Here is a 7,336-nt window from a genome sequence, read left to right as displayed (position 1 = left end):
GAAATTCCATCACACAAAACTCGGAGGTGCGGATTGCCCTCTTGGGTGGACAGGCGCCTGGGTGTGGCGCTGCTCAATGGACTGGTTACAAGGGAGATCTCTGTTCTCTCCATCTGGCCCATTTACACTATGGAAGACTGTGTCAAGTCAGTATAGCCTCTATAGGATGCATTGAAAGGCACAGTGCTGTTTGGTGAGGGCAACGGCCACAGAAGGAGTGGCAGGATTGGCTGCCCTGGATCAGGCCTAGGCCAGAGCAATGTATATATACCACTGCCTACATACAGTATATGTGGGTCAATCCCTGTAAGTACTGCATATATGATCTAGCTAAAAAAAGTATATTTCTTTTAAAGAGGCATATGCTTAGTTGTATTGCTAGGAGGCCAGGTTCATAACGTTCATGGGTCAACAATTCCATTAAATATTCTATTTCACCTACTCTGCTAAACGTAACACTTTCATAAATAAATGCAGCATTAGAAACCTAGTTTGTAGTGTTACTGAATGTCTATTGACTGAATGTATATTTACTCAATATGTTAGTAAATGGGACAGCACTTTAAACCATAAAAATCACAGAGCAACAACGGAAGACGTACACAACATGCGTCTGTTTAATTTGAATAGTGATCAAACAAAAGTCATATCATGGGCAGACAGGAAGAATTTGCAAATGGAGCTCATAAACCAAAGGGTCTCTTATATGTTACGGATGTAGATTCAAACAATATGATGTTCCATACACAGGGCATCCAAAAACAAACCAAGCAGCCAGCCACAAGACAGAATTGATTCCTTGCTCATACAAAGAGGAATGAAGGGAGATCCTGGAATTGGCAATGATGCATGGATTCTTAGTGTCTCTACCTTGTTTGTTTCAATATTGTATCAGGTTCTGTATCATTTGTCTAGACTGGAGCTCTGGCACTGGACTGCATACTAATGAACCTAACGAACCCTTTGGGAATTAAGTATGAAGAGTAATATAGGTACAAGACCATATAATTAATTGCAGTGGCGACTACACCACATCTAGAAAAACAGCTCTTTGTGAGGTGGCATTGCAGATGTTGACTTACAGCTAGAACTCGACCAGAAGTCGTAGGTAACGGTGGAAGTTGACCTTATAGTTTCATTTTAAAACCAAGGTTAAACATGGCTAGGTCTTATAACACTTTCAATGATTCACTTGAGAAGCATGTTATGGTATTAATTCTTTCGTATACCTGTATAACCTTCTGACCAAAATCTTATCTCCGTTGTAAGAATACTAATAAGAAACACAAAAAGAATGCTATTCTTCAATAAATTCAGGATGCAGTGACTCATAATAGGATAGCATTTTGTCCTTAGAAGAAAAACCAATATATAATATAGGATGACAAGACATGGCAAGGTTGTTGGGTTTATGTTCCAAATATTCGCAAGTTGTCAGTAAATGACTAACATTATTCTGATTTAAAGTATTTTTGTTTCACAGTGTCATAGGGAATTGCATTTATTTATGCAACAGATCTGATAGACAGTGAAGTAAGGCGTAGCCCTGTCATTGAAATGAGGCGAACAGATCAAATTGTATCGCCCCCCCAACAGCTATGAATTATCCTCCAAAGGGGGAATTATGGTTCCCCCTTTGGAGCTGTTCTGGGAAGGTTTTCCACGAGATTTTGCAGCGTTTCTGTGGAAATGTTTGCCCATCCATCCAGTAGAGCATTTGTGAGGTCAGGCACTGATTTTGGACGAGGAGGCCTGTCTCGCAATTTCCATTCCAGTTTATCCCAAAGGTGTTCTATGTGGTTGATGTCAGGATTCTGTGCAGCCGGTCAAGTTCTTCTGCACCCAACTCATCCAACCATGTCTTTATGGAGCAATAGAAAAGGGTCTTCCCCTAATTGTTTCCACAAAGCTTGAAGCATAGCATTGTCTAAAATGTCTTAGTATGCTGAAGGGGACATTATGGAAAATGCTAACCTTCCAAATGGGAACCATTTGGGAAGGACATTTCTATTCCAGCATAGGTGTGCCCTATATAATGTATATAACACATATGGGATCTGGTGATGACAATATGGCTTCAAAACTTGCAGATAAGACAATCTATTGGAACATTTCACACATTATAAACAGGATGTGGTACAAATATATCAAGCAACTTGGAAGGCAAGCAGTGTAGCTATCTTTTGATTATTTTTTTCCAAGTTACAAAGAATATATGAACACTGTTCCCTGCAGCAGTATTTCGAGAACCTACCTGATAAGCAGCCGTAGATAATTAGACTGTTTTTTATTTTGAGTAGAATAGGATTTTCTTTGTTCTTCTTCCCAAGTATTATCTTGTCATTGCAACTATTTTATGATTTGTGCAACTTGAAGTAAGTTTGGGTAATTTATCTCTAATACAAACATGTGTCTGAAGAGATGAACGATACTTAAGAAAGATAGGATTAATAGAAGAGGTGGTAGTGAGTGTTTTATTTGCTAAACGCCATTCACTGACATATATAAGAGATGAGTTAGGGGATGGGCATTCCTATATTAAAGCTCTTTGGGTAGAAAATAATACATTGTTTTCATTGGGAATTTATTATAAGACACCTATAGTGAGCATACCTGGGAACGCCGAGGGGTCTACGGGTGAAGCCCTGCTTCCCCTGAGCCTTTGAGTCATTTTCTTTTTCTCCAAGTAGAGGAGCATTTTATGGCCATGGCTACTCCTCACCCACATTCTGCCTACTCCTTACTCACTTTCTCCTGGTTTCCAACATGTATGTGTCATTAGCCCTTTATAATGGGATGTCACAAATAGTTTCAATTACTTTTTTGTATACAAGCTGTACTGGATAGAAAGCTCACAGAGTAACAATTCTTATAAATGTAGATATTTTAAAATAGTGATAATAATATTTTCAGTTGGCAATTACAATTATTACATAACTAAAATTAGAATATACAGCTAATGTTCAGTTATTCATGCTATTTGTGGTATATTAACACATGTATTAAGATTATTATTTATTGTGGTCATTATTTCTTCTGTGAATATTTTTAAGCTGTGGTGCAGCTGTCCTTTAACCCTATTCCTGCAGCAAAACCTTATTGGGGATAAGTCTTTATAATGCATAGGGAAGAGAAGGAGCTGAAAGCATAACACTTCTGCAAAATATTCCGCCAACCTTCCCTTTAGTGAATAAAACCATGCAAAAAGATGCTTGCTGATAACCACTTTGCAGACAGAGGCCACATCATTTTCTTTACCATATCAGCACTCAAGTGGATCTTCATTTTTTCATAAACAGACAGCTGCCCTCCAAATCACCAGGATTTCCTTCCTTAAAGTATGAACTATAAACCTGAAAACCTTGAGCAAACCCTCTAAGTCACCACCACCAAAGCTGGTAGATGGATATACATGTCATATACAATGTTTGGCCTTAGGTGTTTGAGGCAGGTGCTCACAGGTATCAATAATCATGATCTACACCTTCAGAAATCATGTTTAAGCCACCAATTTAATTCACCAATTGGCATACATTCGTAAAGTTGTCTGCATTTTTACTCACATATACTGTATATATCTTTTATAAAACTAGATGTTTGTTGGAATATGAAGCATATGGGATTCAAGGGAATATTTGGATTGGTGAACCAAAACAAGGAACAAGTTAGGTGGATAAACATTACAAACATACTGTAAGTTCCTGGTAAATTTGTTTAAATCAGTTATAATATGGCAATGATTTATATGTGTTTAACTATATATTTAAAAAAGGCGATCACAAAAGCCACATTAGGATAAAAATGTTTCCAAAATGGGATTCAGCTGAAAGCATGAGATTTTATTGGTGCAATACATCAGAAAGCATCACTAGCTGTAAAGAAACTGCTTTGCGTGCTTTGAAATGCATGAGATCTGAGAGATAATCCACATGACAGAGTTTATAGAACTACATATTTCTTTCTTTGAGGTTATAAATAATTTAGGAGTAGCAGATTCAGAAAGGACACATTCATGTGCATAACCATTCATTCAAGATCATTGAGTGAACAGACTCCAAGGGTTCTATGATATCAGAGCAAAAGATGATTTTAGATATCAAAACCCCTGAGAATCTACTATTCAAGAGACTTGTTTGTTACTTCAAACTGTTTTAAATAGAGTCACGTTGTCGAATTAAAATGGTCCTCTGATGTTATTGATTTCAAAACCGCAAACAAGGATGCAATTTTTTTTGCTTGCTTCTGCTGTAACTTTCATGAATGTTGCAACATATTCAAGTTTGACCTGACCCAGGACAGCACCCCCAGCTGTGGCACCCCTACCGCTAATCGATAAAGCTGCCCATGTTTATATCCTTGATACCAATTGTGGAACCTTCACCTGTAGCATTCTAAGGACAGCTCCCCCAGCTGCCCCTTCCACAGCTTCCATCCTATTTGCAGAGCTTGTGATGTCATATCCCAGCACAACGTGTCTTAAAGGCATGCAGCACCTTTTAATGTATCCTTTGCAGATTGTGACCACTCAGCATAGTTCTTCAAAGTGTTCAAGGGCCAGCTGATGATTTCAGCAATATACCTTGTAAGTATACCTTGTAAGCAACCCAGGCCCTACCCTTGTGGGACATGGCCAGGACTGCTCACTGACGTCAGTGGGCCCACTGACCTCGGGGGCATTCCCACTGATGTCAGTGGGTGTTCACGCTGATATCCCAGGAAACACCCCTATTTAATGAGGAAATGGGTGGGGAGCGGGCCGTGGCATGCCCTACTCCCCGCCCAATTTTCCTCCAAAAATAGCATATGTTCTACCAAGTCAGCACCACCCAGTGACGTCAATAGGAGCATCCATGTCAGCGGGTCCTCTTTCCCGCATTCTGCAAGGGGGCTCCTGGTAGCTGGAACAAGAGATTTCTAAGGCATGCATAGGACTTGCCCAAGAACCCAGATTGCAGCCACAGGACCTATCCAGCACTCAGGTTGGACACGTAGGACAGCCTGCCCATGGCATATTTGCCCCCCCCACTTACACATCTATGCTATCACACACACATACAGCCATACATAAATACATACACATTCACACATACTACTTCATTCACACATACTACTTCATTCACACATACTACTTCATTCACACATACTCGCTCCTGCACCCCATTAGTTCACCTGCAGATTTCTCTCTGGCCATTGCACATTGTGCAAGCAACTACTCTTTTACTTCCCAGGAGGAAAGTAGCAGGGTTTTGATCAGCATTAAAGATGGCCCTGTCAATAGAGGGAGGAGACAGGCAGAAGCCGCAACACTTTACTACCTGTATGGTACATGATACACTGGGGAACATGTTTTTTCTGGGAACATGTTTTTTCTGGGAACATTTAATGTTTTGGAAGCTATATGAGATAAGTATAATAAAAAGTTAAGTTTCTTTAAAACACGAGAATAATTCTCCACAAAGAAATGTTACAGTACACAAAGCCATTGTTAACGCCAAAATGACATTTAAATGTCAAATACTTTTCCTTTAAATAACAACTTGCTGACTAAAATTGATTTTCACCCGCAAAATGGCACACAACACATCCATTTAGAAGGTAGTTACCGTAATTTACATTGTAGAAATTATCAACAAAATAGATAAACCATGGAAAAACACACAGAAACCTTTAATGTGAAATGAGGTGCATTAGGGTGAAGTCATTAAGTGTACTTTAGCCGGTCTCTATTAAATTCAATTCTAAAAAGTGATGATAAAATGTAACAAGCGCATGCAACTGATTCCTGGCTACAACACCAGCAGTTTGAAAGATAAACACGATAAAATTCAGAATGCATTCAGCTGCAACATGTATATATATATATATATATATATATATATATAGTGATTAACCGCAACTATTTTTAAGACATCATGAATACTAATACTTATACCTGGAAACTTTTGCTAGCCGGTGCCAGAAAGTTCTCAGGCATGCTAATACTAATAGGTACATATTAAGATACATATTAAATAAGAAGATTATTAAATATAACTGAGTAGTTATAATACCTAGGTGTGTGAGATTATCAATGGATTCACCTGTGGATTATGTGTGTGTATTTTTCAGCAATTCATATGCATACTATACTGTACATGATGATTGTTTTAGTTAGAATACTTTTACTGCTGTTTGCATTAAACTTATATGATTTATGTCACGCAAAATAAATAATACGAAAACAAGTTCAGCGGTATTAACACTTTACAATATTGTGTTTTCTCAATAAAAAACATAAAAATGATATTTTACTTCAAATAAGCTCAGTAGGGTTCAGTTATTATCATAGCCCCTTGTGTGAGCCAATCTGACTAGAAGTGATGTACAAAGCACCATTAGAACAAAGATCCGAGGGGCTCAGGCCTCCTTTACACTGCCAATCTTTTGAAAATGATTTCTTTCAAGATGTAGATACAATATCTGATCATACATTCCTTTTTGTTTTCGGGGATGAGAACATACAAGCTTAATAATGTAACAGTCTAAAGGCTTAAGAAAAATGACTGAAAGAGATTATAGTATAAAAAGTGTCATCATGTCCATTTTCTCCGAGTATACTCTTTACATCTGTAGTTTACGCAGTGTGAAGTTTAAAAGACTGAGACTTGGAAAAGGTTCTATAAGAGTCAGAGATGAGCTCTCAAGCATGCCTTCTTTCCTACAGCTGTCTTTCATAGATTAAACCATTTTCCTATTCTATTTTATACATTACATGTTTACCAACACCTAGGTTATCTTCACTTGGATACCCAAACATAGGTCCATAAACATGAAGTTGGCGCTGTTGTGATGCTCTCTTTAAATGCAAAATTAGAGCCTGATTTGGCTATAGTGCATCTAATCGCAGAGAATCAGGACATGGGTAAGGACAGCAAACAGCCGCCATGGACTGTCCCAACCAGCCAAGTGGGTCATCCTTTATAAATATACATTAAAATACCTTGGGTAGGAGTTGCAGCTCCAAGGCTGCAGCTCCCATCCTCCATTCTGGTCTGACGATTCAGGCTGTTGAAATCAATGGGAGCGCTTGACACACATGTGTTTCGTTAGAGCCCCTGCAATCTTCTCAGTGCTAGTGCTATCATGTGCTAGGAGATGCTTTCAGCTGAAGCATTTTCCAGAATATATATATATATATATATGTATATATATATATATATTGTATATAGGTTTTTAAGGGCTTGACTACTTATTCTTTAACAACCCAGTTGTTGATGAAACGCTGTCTGGTATACAGCCAGCTCAAAGCTCAGCCAACAACAGCTTCAGGTCCATGAGATGTCACATCCTGGTCAAT

This window comes from Spea bombifrons, chromosome 5 (assembly GCF_027358695.1).
Source record: "Spea bombifrons isolate aSpeBom1 chromosome 5, aSpeBom1.2.pri, whole genome shotgun sequence".
Lineage (NCBI taxonomy): Eukaryota > Metazoa > Chordata > Amphibia > Anura > Pelobatidae > Spea > Spea bombifrons.
The sequence above is the reverse complement of the archived record's forward strand: the minus strand, read 5'-3'. Positions refer to the sequence as shown.